Source organism: Garra rufa, chromosome 24, assembly GCF_049309525.1.
Source record: "Garra rufa chromosome 24, GarRuf1.0, whole genome shotgun sequence".
NCBI classification, from domain to species: Eukaryota; Metazoa; Chordata; class Actinopteri; order Cypriniformes; family Cyprinidae; genus Garra; species Garra rufa.
In genome coordinates this window covers 9,207,666-9,226,953 of record NC_133384.1, presented here as the reverse complement: position 1 = coordinate 9,226,953, position 19,288 = coordinate 9,207,666, and positions in this window count along the sequence as shown.

Here is a 19,288-nt window from a genome sequence, read left to right as displayed (position 1 = left end):
TTAAAAAAAGCTATTTGAACCTTTAGCCCATTGACACCCATTGATTTCCTCAAAAGAAGTAAATTATCAGGAAATCTTTATTGTGGAAGTGAACTAATCCTTTAAGAAGTTTCTTCTAAGAAGTTCTTAAGAATGTTCCTAAGTGCAATTCTTGCAATTCTTCTTCAATATTCTGAAAGAATATGAGAAAATGTTTTGTTTTAAATTGTTATTTTTAAAGAACCTTTCCCAAGATGAAGCAGGTGTTTTGGTTTTTTTTTGTCAAAAAATAGTGCAAAGTATTCTTTATAATTCTTATAAATATATTATTAGGAAATAAGAAGAAAATTGCATTTATGAATAATTTTATTTTTAACCCTTGTTCTGTCCTGAAAATTCTCAAAATCAGGAAAATTTAGTGTGAAAGTGAACTAATCCTTAAAGAAGTTTCTTCTAAGAATCTTAGTGTGCAATTTTTTGAAACAATTTAAGAGTTCAGTGTTTCTAAAAGAACAAGCCAGGATGTTTTGTTTTAAATTGTTATTTTTTATTAAGAACCTTTCCCAAGATGAAGCAGGTAAATGCATAATATTCTTTATAATTCTTATAAAAATATTATTAGAAATTAAGAAGAAAATAGCAATTATGTGCTGTCCTGAAAATTCTCAAATATGATCGGTCTTTTAAAGATTGCTTGTCAATCTCCCATTATGCTATATTATTAACAAATATTGAATTAAATCTTTTTATTAACTTGTTTTCTTTCAACACTTGGATCTGATTAATCATAGGCCTAATTGAACAGAGCTTATGCACCTTAGTTTCCACGTGAGAAGCCATTATTTGTGGATAATATTGGCAGAGGTCACTCAAAACACTAAGGTTTAAGCTCAGATCAGTAATGCCTAAGATCAATCAGCTCCGAAAAGAAATGCAAAACCTGTGCTAATTGAAAGAAAACAAGTTGACAAAAAGATTAAATCCCAGATTTGGTAATAATATAGCATTATGAGAGATTTACAAGCAATTTTTTGCAGAAGAGTTATTTTTGACTGGGAACATGACTGTAATAAGATGGGGGGGAAATCCCAAAAAATGAGGGTTAAAGGGTTAGTTAACCCAAAAATGAAAATTCTGTCATTAATTACTCACACTCATGTTGTTCCAACCCCGTAAGACCTTCGTTCATCTTCAGAACACAAATTAAGATATTTTTGATGAAATCTGAGAGCTTTCTGACCCTCCATTAACAGCGAGTTCAAGGCCCAGAAAGGTACCAAGTATATCTACAAAACAGTCCATGTGAAATCAGTGGTTCAACTGTAATTTTATGAAGCTATGAGAATACTTTTTGTGTGCAAAAAAAAAAAAAGACTTAATATATTAACTTAATAATTCTTGTCCTCTGCGTCACCCTAGATGTGTGTGCTTTCCTCTGTTTCTCATGTAAACAAATCAAGGACCTTGCTATTTATGGAGGGCCAGAAAGCTCTCTGCTTCATCAAAATATCTTAATTTGTGTTCCAAAGATGAATGAAGGTTTTATGGGTTTGGAACAGCATGAGGGTGAGTAATTCATGGCAGAATTGCATTTTTGGGTGAACTATCCCTTTAAGAATGTTTGATGAATCCAGCCCCAAATGATCACCGAGACAGTCTAATTTGACTTTGGCCAGAAAGGAACCACACATTCAGAGCACTTTATACTGCATAGCGGTACAACATGGCAGGGAATTTTGCCACTGGATTTTGTTGTAATGCAGTCTGAAAGTCTTTATCCCATTACTCCTCAGCCTGTGTTCTGTTCAAGAACATGCAAATGCAATGATGTTCATTATCTTCAGTGCTGTAAGGCACATGTCAAAGTGCTGTGTGGCGTCCAATGATTAGCTAATGAATGATCACTTCTTTTGAACTTCTTGATGGGTCCTGTTTCGTCCATCACTGGGGAATAGCTCCAGCCAGAAGGCCTCGCTGTGGTTTCCCACTTGAAATGCACGAGCTTTGCTTTGTCCAAGTTGAAGACCAGATGGCTAACCTGTTTCTCTGATATCTCATGCCTGTGGATTCCTCCACCATATGCAGACTTTTGGCAGTTCACATCAAGGCCAGTCAGCTGGAAGAGATACGAGGCTAATTATACATTCAAAAACAGATTGGAAGAAGTATGAAACATCATACGTGCTTCCGTTAACTGGTCTACAGATGAGCAGTTTGCAATCAGATAGCATCAAGTTACTTCCCATAATGTTTTACAGCGAGAATCACTAGCTAAATATATAACGCTTTTTCCAGGCCTGGTCTGAATTGTTTTGGCTGTTTCTCTGTGTTTTGTCTAGCGTGTGTGTATTTGTTTTAGTTCTAAGTTTAGGCTACGTTTCACAATCGGAATTAAACAGATAGTCCGCTTTGATTGTGATTCCAAATCCAACACTGCAAGTAAAGTTGATCTTAGTTTCTGGCCTCAAGGCTTTGGATCAAACAGGAGAAAAAATGTGCGGCCAGCCGCAATTCAATTGAAATTCATTTGGAAAATGGATGTTAATGAACTCTGCCTGCTTGGCTTTATTTGGAACATTCCCTTGATCAGTGACACATGCAATTAAAGCTTATTAACTGCTTATTTGCTCTCAACAGCTAGCAGTGGATCTTGTTTTCGGATGCTTGCATGAATTAAGAACTGTTAGAAATGTTGGAAAAAATAATTTCTTAGTTCTAGTGTAGTTGAAATAACCATCTTAGTTAGCTTTACTAGTTTTAAGGAGCTGAAAGTAATGATGCTAATACACTACTTACTTAAACTTAAAGGCTAGTGTATCAATTCATTTAGATGATTCATGCTATTGAACCAATACCAAAATGATTCCCTGTGTGTGAAAGTTCCTGCATTGCATTTTAGGTCTAATTTGTGTTCAGATTAAATGGTAAAACTAAAACTAAATATACTAAATATTAGTTAAAAGCTCTGTTTATTGCTGTTTTGTCTCATTAATAGTCTTGTCGGAAGCATTAGAACGAATGATTCACTCCAGTGAACGAGATTGTTTGGATGGTAAATTTAAATAAACCAGTTCAACAAACAATACATGGCATTGTCATGACTCACGATGCATTTTAGAACAAAATGTTTAGTTAAACAGTCTGTTTATTACTGTTTCAGTATGTTGGAATAATATATAAAATAAGGTTAGTTATATAAATGATTGTAGTTTTATAGTTGTATTTACCATATTTCTTTTTTAGTTGTATATATAGTATATGATTTATTATTTTTTTAAAAGTTTGTATTAATAAAATTAAAATAATGATAAGTAATTATTTTACCATAACACTGCAATGTATTGTATATTTCGCATACCAGACTAGTGTTGTTACTGATGACTAATATTTTTTGTTTGTTGTTTTGTATTTATTTATTTTTTGTTAATTGAAATTAAAATCAAAACTTAATAAATATATAAATGGTGCCTTGAAATCTAATATAAATAAATTAAGTGTGTTGAAGTTTATTGCTACGATTGCTAAAAATAAAATAAAAAATAAATCAAAGCTAAATATAAATAATAAACACACACACACACACACACACACACACACACATATATATACATTGATCTGTTGTTTTTTGCACTGTCAGCTTTAAAAAAAAGCATGCAGATTAATATTTATAAAATAAATATTTCTGTGAAACGAGATTGGATTGGAGGTTGAACAGAAGAAAGCCATCATTGTGTTGAAAAAAATATATAATATCTATCTAATAGAAACAGGTATAGCAACCTGTATTCGTCAAAAGAAACAAGAAATAAAGTGACACAAACTGTAAATTATTTTAAAGCCTTAAATCTTTTGTTTGAATAATTTGTAACTATATGTACTTATATGTATGTGGTTTTCTTATAGCTTTTTCTATTTTCTTATTATTTTTTAAGTGTCTTGGTTTATTATATTTTGAGGCAATTAATGTTATTATCCTTGTATGCTCGTTGTTTCAAAGACTGCAATTAAAAAAGAATGAAAATAAATAAATAATGGTCTTCTATTTTGTTGAACGAACAGTGGATGGCGTCACCTGTCCAGATTTGGTTGACCAATCGGTGGAAAGGGGCGTCTTGTAACCGCCCACATGTGGAAAATGAATTTTGAAGTCATTTATCCGTTTTTTTGCAGTACCTGTTTAAAAGGTACTAATATGTATCATTTAGACACTAGATTTTATTAATTTAAAAATACATATGTACCTTTAAGGTACTAATATACACCCTTTACCAGTGTTGGGGAAAGTTACTTTTAAAAGTAATGCATTACAATATTGAGTTACTCCCTAAAAAAGTAACTAATTATGTTACTTAGTTACTTTTTATGGAAAGTAATTAGCGTTACGTTACTTTTGCGTTACTTTTTAAATCTGGGCAGGGCTTGCTTGTTTGTTTTTAATATAAAAAGTTCTATTTTTGTCAAATGTAAAAGCCTTTTCACACCAAAAGCCTCAGGCTTAGAGAAAAGTAAATTGACGTCTGTACAGTAGAACGCAGAAGAAAAAATATCAACACTTCAGCAATAAAAAAAGGAAAACAAATGTTAGATTATCTTGAGTAATTTCTGTTTATTAGTTTGGATGAATTGGATCATCGAAGGTCGGCAGCAAAGACATCGGTTAATAAAATGGGATTAAATACATAAAGAATATTTGTATTATTTCACATATTTAATTATTGCAGCTTTGCGTTGAATTTGACTGTTTTTATTCATTTTGAGGAATACTGTATTTGTTTTTTTTAGTGAGTGAGATGAATTAATGCATGTTCACATTTATTCTAGAACTAAAGTAACATCTTTCTCACAATTTCTCTCAACATGGGGACAGGAGAGCTTTTAATCAATAAATAGGGGGAAAAGTAATTTTGGTTACTTATTTGAAAAAGTAACTGAGATGTTTTCTTGTCAATTAAAAAGAAATGCATTACTTTACTAGTTGCTTGGAAAAAGTAATATTATTACGTAACTTGCATTACAATTTTAAGGGCCCACACCCTTTAGGGGCCCCCAGAGATCTGCTTTGGTGTGGTAGGGGGGGCCCAACCTCATATTTTGTCATAGGGCCCAAAATTGCGAGCGGCGCCCCTGCCCCCAAGAATAAAAAAGGTAAAAAAAAGTGTACCTTTTGAAAAGGTACTGCCCCAGTGACATCTTTTGTATTGTATTTCTTATGGAGTGCCTTAAACTTTAAAGATGAAAGAGTCAAGTAAACCAAACATTCAATCATATATAAAGAATTGTCATTTAAATGTCATTGTGGTATGTTTATATGACAGACGTGTGTTGAATTGCCTAAATGACCCATGGCATGCATAATGTCTAAGCCTGGGGGTCATTTAGCACCAGCGGTCCACAGTTAGCCCGAATAAGCTTGGGGTCAATACATTGGCTAAACAAAGGACACATCCATAAACACTGGATTCTAGCCAAAGTCTGCTCCATTATTTATAGAGTGCTTGAATAAACACATGGGCTTCTGAGACCAATGGTCATCATCATGTTTTTTTTACACAGGAATCCCAAGTATGAAAGCCAACAAGCTGAGTAGAGCCAGTGCTTGGAGTGGTTGGGATATTTGATGGGCAGTTTGGTAATGACCCATTGCACCACAGCGAAAACCAAACCTCACGGGACTCGTTCCAGCTGTGAGCAGCAAATCCATAGATACTGACTGTATTGCACGCTACGCATCCCTAGGGAACCTAAATACGAATGGACCACCCAGAATTGCCAGTTTAGTTGCAGAGCAAAGCAGGGGATCTAGCGAATCCTCTTGGTGCCATTCTTGAATCCTTAATCTCTCACTGTGTTTTCCTCTTTAAGCCTGAAGCTGATTGAATCTGTGAGCCGCTGCCGGTTGCGGCCGCTCGGAAAGCCTGCACTGAAGGTCATGAGAGAAGTAATTCAGAACCCCTCCTGTAAAATCTGTTTACTCAGTCTGTCCTGCATAGTTTTTTTTAGGGCCGTTAGAAAGCCAGCAGTTGCACAAATCAAAACAGGTTCTGGTTTAATATATTGATATTATGCAAACAGAGTGTATTTATAGAGCAAAAGTGGGAGCCGTTTCACAAATACCAGAGTTGTCACAGATGCAGTGCTGGAATAATAATCATAAGAAATGAATGCATCAGCAAGATTGTGCCAGTTGTTATAGTCTTCGTTTATTCAGACTTTCCAAACGAAACATGTTAATGTGAACTAATAGATGAGACTTTGGAATAGATTATGATAAAACAGACACTATATTAGGACTTTTAAGGTTGAATGTGTGCTGCATTTTCAGTATTGCCACCGGAGGCGCTGTAGTCAGTGTTAGTCTATGCTGTCTTCCTCTACGGTCAGCAGAAATCAATGATTTCTGATGTAACTGGCGTTCAACCTCCACCATTCTGACTTGAAAGTAGAAGAGAAAATGTCTAGTACACCATAGCTGCGTTTCCGTTACAGATTTGTGCAAAACTTTGGTGCTATTTTATAAATGTTGATTAAAAAGTATTGCGAAATGATGGCGTTTCTACTAACCGATGTTATGTGACTGAAATGAATATTTTTCCTCCCGCTATAAGTCATGACAACAGATTTTTGTGGGATTTTGGCTATATTTAATCGAATGTGACCTGTAAATGTGAAAAAACAGTTTCCACTGCTATTTTGCGAAATATTTCTTTTTCAAATTGCCTGAAAAACCACCTCAGGTGAGCGTAAAAACTTTTTGGCGATATATGGGAGTTTTTGCACAATTGGCGCGTTTCCATTAGGCATATTTTCAATTCATAATTTCAGTTTGCGCAATTTAAAGAGTAATGGAAATGAATGTCTAATGTCTAAATGCCTAATGTCAGTAGCTGCGTTTCCATTACTCTTTAAATTGTGCAAATTGAAATTACGAATTGAAAATACGCCTAATGGAAATGCGTCAATTGCACAAAAACTCAATGATTATCGCGAGAGGAAAATAAAATTCAGTTTCAGTCGCATAACATTGGTTAATGGAAACGCATTTTCGCAATTTCGCCTTTTGCAATACTTTTTAATCAACATTTATAAAATAGAGCCAAAGTTTTGCACAAATTTGTAATGGAAACGCAGCTATTGTTCGTCACTCAAATATTGTATGGTTTGGAATATAGAAATATGGAAAATGTTCTATTTTTTAGATTCTTACTATCTACTTTAGCACAACGTTTAGAAAGTGAATTCTATTGGTCAAGATACAGTGAGGGAAAAACATTATTTGATCCCCTGCTTATTTTGTACGTTTGCCCACTGACAAAGAAATGATCAGTTAGTTAATTATTTTAATGGTAGGTTTATTTTAACAGTGAGAGACAAAATAACAACAACAACAACAAATAAGTGTTAATAAAACTTAATAAGTGAAATAAATATTTGACTCCTTCACAAAACATGGCATAGTGCTTGGTGGCAAAACCCTTGTTAGCAATCACAGAGGTCAGATGTTTCTTGTAGTTGGCCAGCAGGTTTGCACACGTCTCAGGAGAGATTTTGTCCCACTCTTCTTTGCAGATCTTCTCCAAGTCATTAAGGTTTTGAGGCTGACGTTTGGCAACTCGAACCTTCAGCTCCCTCCACAGATTCCAATGGGATTAAGATCTAGAGACTGGATAGGCCACTCCAGGACCTTCATGTGCTTCTTCTTGAGACACTCCTTCGTTGCCTTGGCTGTGTGTTTTGGGTCATTGTCATGCTGGAATACCCGTCCACGACCCATTTTCAATGCCCTGGCTGAGGGAAGGAAGTTCTCACCCATAATTTGACGGTACATGGTGCTGTTGATCGTCCCTTTGATGCGGTGCAGTTGTCCTGTCCCCTTAGCAGAAAAACACCCCCAAAGTATTAGGGATGCAACGATACCATTTTTTCAAAACTGATCCGATACCGATACCAGGCCGATATCAGTGGGGGTATTTTACCTTCAAAACTAAAGAATGTATACAGTTCACTTTGTCATTAAAATTTATTTGTTTTAGGTAAAGAAAGAAATACCAAATCTGCTTGCACATTGTTGGATAAAAAAGGGGGAAAAAGAGAGACATGCATGAGTGCAATCAAATTCATAAATTCATATTAAGATTAATGTTTTAAAAATAACATTTTGACAACAGAAATATTACAGATATAAATAACTGAACAGATCTGCCAGCAGATGGCGGCAAGACACTGATTTAATTACTGAATCATTTCATTCATTTGATTCATTCGAACGGATGGTTCATTCAGAAATAAAGAAAGTGACTCTCTGTTTGAATGGGAGATTGAATCATTTCACTAGATTCGTTTAAAAACGCACGTTCATTCATAAACGAATCACCACTGTGTTTGAATGGAGATACACAGCGGCTCAGTTGTGACTTGTTTCAGATTACTTTTGAGACGAAATAGAGCAAAATCAGGCAATAGTGTTACAGTCAGACAATGCAAGTCATTTAATAATAACTTATTATTTATTTAACTGCTGTATTAAACAATATCTCATTTACAAAGTATTTACAAAGAAAGTATTAAAAGCTGTCACTCGGTTCGCAAAGTCCTCGTGTTCTTTTGCGTGATGCTTTTGAAGACGCTTGATTAAATTTGTGGTGCTGTAATTCGAAACACTACTTCCACCTCTTGAAACTTTGGCTTTGCAAATATTGCAATTTGCAGTGCTACTAGCTGCTGTATCAAGAGTCAAATATTTCCAGATCAGGGACATGTTTACCGCGCTGAGGTACAGTAGACTTTGCATGTAAAAGTTCCCTCTGAACTCGCCTGTCACACGTCACATGTGGTTGTGTAAGCAGCGCAACGGATTGTAAATGTATTTTATTTTTAAGGCAATGTTTTAAAATAATTGTGTTCTTGTATGAATTATTATAGTTTTTACAGTAGACTATTATTTCTTGCTATTTATTTAATCAAACTAACGGTATCGAATTTGGATCGGTCACGCATCACCGATATCCGATCCATTCAAAAAGCTTGAATCGGCGTCGATACCGATCCAGAGTATCGGATCGATGCAACCCTACAAAGTATAATGTTTCCACCTCTATGTTTGACGGTGGGGATGGTGTTCTTGGGGTCATAGGCAGCATTCCTCCTCCTCCAAACACGGCGAGTTGAGTTGATGCCAAACAGCTTGATTTTGCTCTGATCTGACCACAACACTTTCACCCAGTTCTCCTCTGAATCATTCAGATGTTCATTGGCAAACTTCAGACGGGCTGTACATGTGCTTTCTTGAGCAGGGGGACCTTGCAGGATTTCAGTCCTTTATGGCATAGTGTGTTACCAATTGTTTTCTTGGTGACTATGGTCCCAGCTGCCTTGAGATCATTGACAAGATGCTCCTGTGTAGTTGTGGGCTGATTCCTCACCGTTCTTATAATTGAAACTCAACGAGGTGAGATCTTGCATGAAGCCCCAGACCGAGGGAGACTGACAGTTATTTTGTGTTTCTTCCATTTGCGAATAAACACACCGACTGTTGTCACCTTCTCACCAAGCTGCTTGGCGATGGTCTTGTAGCCCATTCCAGCCTTGTGTAGGTCTACAGTCTTGTCCCTGACATCCTTTGGACAGCTCTTTGGTCTTGGCCATGGTGGAGAGTTTGGAATGTGGACATTTTGACAGGAAAAGACATGAGACATTTGAAGTAAGCACCAATAGTGCTTTTGATGTGATATTTAGAGTTGAAATAGATTGGAAATCAATGATGCAATATTTGTGTACAGAAAACACTTGAAAATAGACCGCATGCATGCATCTGCAAACTAGGCTTTTGTCCTGTGTGGCCTCGTTGAACTGGCAGAGAACACTTTAACCTGGGCGAGGCATAATTAATTGAATCTCTGATCTGAACCCAGTTTGTTTTTATTTGTCTTGGATCAGTCTCGTAATGGTGTGGAACGTGGCTCTGGCTGAGTGTGTGTCTCTGTGAGGGTCTGGAGGGCTTTCGTGTAGCTGTCTTCTGTCATGCCGAAGACATTTAGCTCCCTGGAGAGTGAGAGTCTGCGTATGTCATCATGACCTGGCCGTGAGTCAAACTGATCTCAGGTCAAGTCTGGAATACAAATCTCCTTGACTTACTGCACTTAAATACACACACATGTAAAAATCTACAGCAAGGCACAAATCTACACAGCAGAGGGCTTAGCGTGTCATTCATTCTCACATGGAGAAAGAGGGAAGAAGTCTGTCTGTCTTGTACATGCAGTAAATCACTGTGGGATGACAGTCATGTGGATGTCACTGTCTCACTGTCTGGAGCAAAAGTATTTAGAGCCAGAAAATTCATCTGAAGACCATTTCTTGGTACACTAAACTCGGATTTTATTATATGCATCTGATTGACTGAACCAAGGGCTAAAAACTGATGCACAGGTCAACGGCATAACATTCATTTTTTTTTGTCTGTATCTATTAAAATTCATATATACATATTTTTTTATACATTGTTTAAAACACCTTTTTTGTGATGAAGATGTTTTACATTTCTTAATTTTACTGTTAACTTAATTTTTACGTATAATGCATTATAAATAATAACATGATATCTTAAGGTATAATGCAATCTTTTCATAAATAATTATAACCAAAGGTAAAATGCATTATAATAGAAGGTGTAATAGATAAATAATATGTATTATAAAAGTGGTTACAACTGTTCATGTGTCACACCCCCGGACTTTCATGTTGGTTTCTCCCATTTTCCCCCGCAGTTCTGAGTGTTTTGGTTTCTCCCTCATTGTTGTCACCTGGATGTTGTAATCAGTCTGTCTATTTAAGGTGTGTGTTTTCCCCTGTATTCTTGTCGGTCTTTAATGTTACCACTCCGTGTTCCGGTGTCTGCCTGTTTCCCTTTGGATTTATTTAATGTACGTATTTTATTTACGTCGTTGTTCGTGTGTTCCTGCCTGATCTGTGACATCATGAGATCATAGGATGCAATAAAAAAAGGACATTATAAGGCATAATCCTTTATTATACTTTTATAATTCATTATATATAAAGGTTTTAAGTGTTGCCAGATTAATTTGATTAGTCAAAAATATCAGATTGATACAATCTTATTACCATAATGGAGAATAACGACTCATTAAAATAATGAAATCTTAAAATGAGATAAAAAAAAATATAAAATTGGAAAATATAGATAGATGCTGATAGCATGTTGCTAGCATTATGTAGCACATTGATAACATGATTTAACAAGTTGAAAGCATGTTTTTAGCATGATACTAGCATGGTTAGCATGTCTACATGTTGCCAGCCTGTTTCTAGCACAATTAGCATATTGTTAGCATAATTAGCATTTTGTTAGCATTTTGCTAGCATGTTTCTAACATGATAAACATGTTTTAGAAAGATTAATATGTTGCTACCATGTTTTAAACATGATTAGCATGTTGCTAACATGTTTTAACACGATTAACATGTTGTTAGTATGATTGGCATATTTTAGTATGATTAACATGTTGCTAGTATCTTTTTAACATGATTAACATGTTGTTAGCATGTTTCTAGCATGTTTAACATGTTACTATCATGTTTTTAATATGATTAACATGTTGTTAGCATGTTTCTAGCATGATTGGCATGTTTTAGTATGATTAACATGTTGCTAGTATCTTTTATAACATGATTAACATGTTGTTAGCATGTTTCTAGCATGATTAACATGTTACTACCATGTTTTTAAAATGATTAACATGTTGTTAGCATGTTTCTAGCATGATTAACATGTTACTACCATGTTTCTAACATGTTTAAGGTGTTGTTAGCATGTTTCTAGCATGTTTAACATGTTACTACCATGTTTTTAATATGATTAACATGTTGTTAGCATGTTTCTAGCATGATTGGCATGTTTTAGTATGATTAACATGTTGCTAGTATCTTTTTTTAACACGATTACCATGTTGTTAGCATGTTTCTAGCATGATTAACATGTTACTACCATGTTTTTAACATGATTAACATGTTGCTATCATGTTTCTAACATGTTAACATATTGTTAGCATGTTTCTAGCATGTTTAACATGTTACTACCATGTTTTTAACATGATTAACGCATTGCTATCATGCTTCTAACATGTTTAACATGTTGTTAGCATGTTTCTAGCATGTTTAACATGTTACTACCATGTTTTTAACATATTAACATGTTGTTAGCATGTTTCTAGCATGTTTAACATGTTACTACCATGTTTTTAACATGATTAACGTGTTGCTATCATGTTTCTAACATGTTTAACGTGTTGTTACCATGTTTCTAGCATGTTTAACATGTTACTAGCGTGTTTTTAACATGATTAACATGTTGTTAGCATGTTTCTAGCATGTTTAACATGTTACTACCATGATTTTAACATGATTAACGTGTTGCTATCATGTTTCTAACATGTTTAACGTGTTGTTAGCATGTTTCTAGCATGTTTAACATGTTACTACCATGTTTTTAACATGATTAACGTGTTGCTATCATGTTTCTAACATGTTTAACATGTTGTTAGCATGTTTCTAGCATGTTTAACATGTTACTTCCATGTTTTAACATGATTAACATGTTTCTAGCATGATTAACATGTTGTTAGCATGTTTCTAGCATGTTTAACATGTTACTACCATGTTTTAACATGATTACCATGTTTCTAGCATGATTAACATGTTGTTAGCATGTTTCTAGCATGTTTAACATGTTACTACCATGTTTTTAACGTGATTAACGTGTTGTTAGCATGTTTCTAACAATGAACATGTCACTGTCATATTGTTAGCATGATTACCATGTTGTTAGCATGCTGCTAGCATGTTTTAACATGATTAGCATATGTTAGCATGTTTTGCTAGCATGTTCCTATCATCTTTTTTCTAGGATCTTTCTTGGTTTCTTTGATTATGCTGGTAGCCTGCTATGACAGCGCCACATTCATAGTCATTGAGCTTTGTGGCACACATTGGTTCTACTGTAAATGTTTGTTTAAGAGGTCTGTGTGGCTGAATGCCTGATTTTATGCACCTGTTGGTCATAGGTGTAGCTGGAGTAGCCAAACCCGTAAATTAGAAAGGGGTGTCCAAATACTTTCGGCCTCATAGTGTGTATTAAATTCTTTTTGCAGCACTTCATCTGGAATAAAAAATATACCCCGAAGGCTGTTAATGTAGCGTTTATAAAAGCAATCTTGCATGCAAAAAGTGGCTTGCAGAGGAAAATTCTGCTTAGGCTTATCCATCATGTCACCAAAGTTCCTTCCTAAAGAAAATTTCCTGTACAGAAAGCATCATTTCACATAAACCCTGACTTCCTCAGAAGGACCATCCTGAAGCTTAGCAAAGAGCTATTAATCGAGAGTTTAGGGACAGGAATCCATGAATCCAGAAGACAGACTTTGGAAATGTTTTGCTCCCATTCTCTCATCTTTTTGTGGAGGAGGCCTGACAAGGACGTGAAATAGAGAGGAAGGCAAGACAAGAGCTTATTATAAACGGTTTCCCCCTTAATATTTCTCCTCATTATCTCTCAGTTTATGACTGGCTTATGAACCAGTTTCCTAAACGGAAATCTACACAGTAAAACGGTTCAGCCCCACACTGACCTATGAAGACATAAATTATAAATCATATAAGCAGTTACACAACTTATGTAATATATTACATTTGCTATACTGTATGTATGTGTGTGAGTATATGCATATATACACTACCGCTCAAAAGTTTGGGATCAGTAAGATTTGTTTTTTAAAGAAGTTTCTTCTGCTCATCAAGGCTGTGTTCATTTGATCAAAAATACAGAAAAAAAAGTAATATTGTGAAAAATTATTACGATGTAAAACAATGTTTTTCTATATTAATATACATTACAGTTTAATTTATATCTGTAATTAAAGTAGAATTTTCTGAATCATTACTCCAGTCCTCAGCGTCACATGATCCTTTAGAAATCATTCTAATATGCTGATTTATTATCAATGTTGGAAACAGTTGTGCTGCTTAATATTTTTTTGGAACCTGTGATACTTTTTTTTCTTTCAGGATTCTTTGAACAATAAAAAGTTAAAAAGAACAGCTGTTTTATTTAAAACAGAAAGGTTTTCTAACAAAATACACTACTGTTCAAAAGTTTGGGGTCAGTACGTTTTTATTCTAGTTTTTTTTTTTTTTTCAAAGAAATTAATACTTTTTATTCACCAAGGATGTGTTAAATTAATAAAAAGTGATAGCATAGATTTACATGGTAAAAAAAAAAATATTTTAAATAAATGTTTTTTTTTTTTTTTTTTTTGTTATTCATCAATAAATCCTTAAAAAAAAAATCACAGGTTCCAAAAAAATATTTGGCAGCACAACTGTTTCCAAAATAGATAATTCTAATAATAAATCAGTAAATTAGAATGATATCTAAAGGATCATGTGACATTTAAGACTGAAGTAGCAGCTGATGAATATTCAGCTTTGCATCACAGGAATAAATAATATTTTAAAGTATATTAAAATGAAGAAACATTATTTTATATTGTAATAACATTTTGAAATATTACAGTTTTTTTCAGTTTTTATGATCAAATAAATGCAGCACTGATGAGCCTGCTTTAAAACATTACAAGTCTTACTGATCCCAACATTTTAAACAGTAGTATATATATATATATATATATATATAGTCACGGGTAGTGTGGCTTAAGGGAAGAGCACGAAGCAAGAATATTCCAATGCAGTCTTTTAATATAATCCACAACGAAAATACAGGAGAGCAAGGAGAATCACACACATGGGAACATCTAATAGCAGACAAAGGAAATGGGGATAACGCAGGACTTAAATACTAGAAGGTTAATTAGGGAGAACTGAAACAGGTGTGTAGCAATTAATCAAAAACCATGGGAACAAATGAGGAACTAACTCAGACAGGAACACAACAGAACAAACATGTGACATTTCGCCCCCTCCCGGAAAGGCGCGTCCTCGCGCCGACAAAGAGTCCAACAGAGGAGGGAGGGTGGGGGTTCAGGAGGCGGGCGTGGGGCAGGCGAAGGGCAGGCAATGGGAAAGGAGTAAAGTTCAGGAGGCCAGGGTGGAGTAGATGGAGGAAGGAGCCAGGGAGGAGCCAGAAGCAGGAGGAGCCAGATGGTAGTCCAGAGACCAGCCAGGACGAGGCCCCAGGGCGGAGTCGAAGGAGGGAGGAGCCATGGTGGAGAGATGGCAGATGACACCCTGGGGACGAGCGATGGAGACGGAGCTACTGGCAGAGGTGACCCAGGTGGAGCCGAGCAGACGGAGAGCCAGGGTGACACAGAGGGTCCAGAGGGCCAAGGCGGAGCTGATGGCTCAGGCGAATGAGGCGGAGATGTGGATCCGGAAGACCGCAGCAGAGCCGGAGCGACAGAGGACAAAGGCGGAGCTGGAGGGAAGGAGGAGCCTGACAGAGCCGGAGGGACAGAGTGACAAGGCGAAGCCGGAGGAATGGAGTCCCGAGGCGGCGGATGGTCGACGACTGACCAAGGCGGAGCCGGAGAGACGAGGGAGCCCGGTGGAGCTGGTGGGATGACGGGCCATGGTGGAGATGAGGGAGCCAGGAGCCAAGGCGGAGCCGAAGGGTCGGAGGACCGAGGTGGAGTCCAGGACTCGGAGGCTGGAGGTAGAGACTGGGGATCGACCCGCCTAGGCGGAGCTGGAGCCTGGAAGTCCCGAGATGGATCCACAATCCTAGATGGCGCAGCCTGAGGGTGAGCTGAGGGACAGACAGGCACTAGCAGAGACAGGGCTGAGGAACTGGCTGGTTTGAGTGGAGGCGGGAGAGGGAGGCTGGGTGGGAACTTCAGAGACTCTGGACGGCTGGACGGGACCAGCGGAGGGTCTGGAAGACTGGACTTGACTGGCGGAGATTCTGGACGGCTGGATGGAGCTTTCGGAAACTCTGGAAGACTGGATGTGACTGGCGGAGATTCTGGACGGCTGGGCGGAACCAGCGGGGACTCAGGACGGCTGGGCGGAACCAGCGGAGACACAGGAGAGCTGGACGGAACCAGCGGAGACACAGGAGAGCTGGACGGGACCAGCGGAGACACAGGAGAGCTGGACGGAACCAGCGGAGACACAGGAGAGCTGGATAATATCTCCCCAAACCAGTCTATAAGATCCACTTCAAATATTTCCAAAAGTTCTTTATGATAATATCCATAGCTCAGCTGCAGCTCACCCTCAGGATTAGGAGTATGGGCGGGGCTTCCCTCTAAGCCCTCGATCTCCACGAGAACTCCCTCGGTGATGCTAGCCGGCTCACACACCTGGTCAGTCGCGATGTCCTCTGTCGCTTTAAGAGTGGCAGATCGTGGCGCTGCGGCTGCGGCGGGCTCTGGCTGGTGCTCCGTGCTGCAGGGTGATGATAACTGGCTGGGCTCTGGATCGGGAGTGGGGCTGGAGAAGTCTTCCTGAACAGGACAGACGGAGAAATACAGTCCATTACTCTCCAGCGCCCACTCCACGAAGGCGGCGAAATCCTCCCTGGGACCGTTCGCTGGTAGGCGTGCCTTACACGGCTCGCTCAGGCTGGCGTGATAGAAAACACTGAGCGAGCGATCCGGGAAGTGTGTAAGACACGCCAGATCTAAAAAGTCCCTTGTGTGGTCCTCCAGCGAACGGTCCTGTTGCTTCAGGCAGAGGAGTTGGACTGCTGGCAGATCCATTCCGGGAGAGGGAAGAAAAAAAAGAAACAAACCAAAACAAAAGGAAGAAAAAACGCCGCAAATAAACTGTTGTTTGGTCTGCTATTCTGTCACGGGTAGTGTGGCTTAAGGGAAGAGCACGAAGCAAGAATATTCCAATGCAGTCTTTTAATATAATCCACAACGAAAATACAGGAGAGCAAGGAGAATCACACACATGGGAACATCTAATAGCAGACAAAGGAAATGGGGATAACGCAGGACTTAAATACTAGAAGGTTAATTAGGGAGAACTGAAACAGGTGTGTAGCAATTAATCAAAAACCATGGGAACAAATGAGGAACTAACTCAGACAGGAACACAACAGAACAAACATGTGACATATATATATATATATATATATATATATATATATATATATATATATATATACTACTGTTTACAAGTTTATATATATAAACAGTGCACAGCATAAATGAGTACACTCCCTCTGAATAAATAGAAAAAGTATTTTATTAATAATCACTAATATAACAAATAAATATATGCCAATATTTTATGTAAAATAACTATATGTAATATTACATCTCTAAAGAACCCTTAAATGTCTTCTAAGTAAAGAGTAATTGCTAAATTTAAGATTTAGAAGGGGTGTACACATTTTTGTTGTGCTCACCTTTAAACTGTGGAATGAAACAAGCAATAGTATTCAGTAAACAATGAATATAAAACTAAGTCGTATGTGCAACAACCCACAACCTTGATGTTGGTAGTACCTTGTTACAGATTCAAGGACAAATTGGAAATTTTCCAGCAAAACTTTTTTAGCCTGTTTGTGTCAAAAAGAAAACAAAAATACAGGCAATGGGTCGGCAATCCGCGGTTATGATGAGATCTATCAGAGAGCTCTCAAGCTATCTACGGTACCACCCAGTCTTCCTCTTGATCTTTTCCAAATCAGTGAAACATCTGCAGAGAATGAAAGCTTCACCATTAATAGAGACTCAAGCGTGGCAAGCACTTCAGGTGCACACAGTGCATTTAAGATAAACTTGACACTTTTATCAGCGTCCAATAACGAGATATCAGAAACAGTTTTGAGAACAAAGAGCCTGAGAGCGTCGCTTGAGTTAACACCATTTGTGCTAAACGTGTTTCTCAAACCAGCAGATGGCTTCCATATTTCAGATCCTTTGTGCTTCTAGACATTTAAAAGGGGTCCTATTATGCTTTTTCACTTTTTGAATTTTAGACGGTGTGTGGTGTGTATGTTTGGGCATAAAAAACATCTACGAAGTTACAAATCTCACAGTCCACTCCAAAGGGAGATATTTAGTTTTTTTAAAAATCCCTTTTCAAGGACTATAGTGAATGGCTCCTTTGGACTCCAGCATTTGTTTTCCGAATTCCATGACATCACAATGTAAATCCTGCCCACGGAAATTCAAATCGTTGGCGGGTGGGGAGCCACTTCTGGGATGCTTCATTAAATAAATTTGCACAATCAGCGATCTCGCACACTGACGATAGGACCAACACTACTGTAGCATATTATTTACTCACCCTGCATGCATCCTAGGTGTATATGACTTCCTTCTTTCAGACGGATGCTATCTGAGTTATATTAAAAATAATCCTGGCACTCCCAGGCTGAACGGCATAGACAAGTGTTTCTCTCCATCAGTCCAAAACAAATCGATCCATAATAAAAAGTGCCTCACATGGCTCCGGGGGGTCAGTAAAATCCTCCTTTGGTGATCCGATGTGTTTTTGTAAGAAAAATATCCATATTTTAAACACTTGCAGTTGTACAAGGAACTTGCTGCTTTGGGAAGGGGCGTGGCAGGACTGAAACGCCGTCTAAGCTGTTGGCCAATAACAATGCAGTGTGACTGCTAACCAATCACAACACATTTAGTTTTTCAGAAGGCGGGCCTTCATCAAACCCGGAACTAATCGTGCAATTTGTGCCAGGCTGGGGAGAAAGCTATTGTAATAATGTCAATTATGTGAAAAATAATGCGTTTTTCAAACCACCAAGTATGAAAGCATGTTCTAGTGCAGTGTATTTTTAAACCCTGGTCTCGACCCACGCAAATGGGTCGCCAGGAGATTTATAGAAAATGAAGGAATTGGAAACCGGCAAACTTAACGTTAATTACTAAATAAACATAAACAACAAAATGAAAGTAAGCGGTTTTAGTGTTGTAGCCAATATCTGTTGATTTCTGGAACGCAATGGCCAGTCGAGGAGTTCCAGAATCCACTCACAGCTCAAATGAGATTTTGTTTAAGTCCTCGTGAATCCACTCATTATAATAACAAAGCTTAGGCGTGATGTAAATAAGATAGAGAGATTCATTGATTATAGCGGAATTTTCAGTGAGTGACAGCTTTTCAGTGATAAAGGGAGCTTCCTTGTCTATGTAACGTTTTAGTGCATTCAGAATTTGAATAAAAGTTGTGTTTTCATCTTGCTAAGAGGACCAATGTGGCATACTTGCTGCAATTTTCAGGAGTGACATCCACATATAAATGGGGGATTCTCTCAAAATCGCAATGACTGATTTGATAATTATATACTTATATGTGACCCTGGACC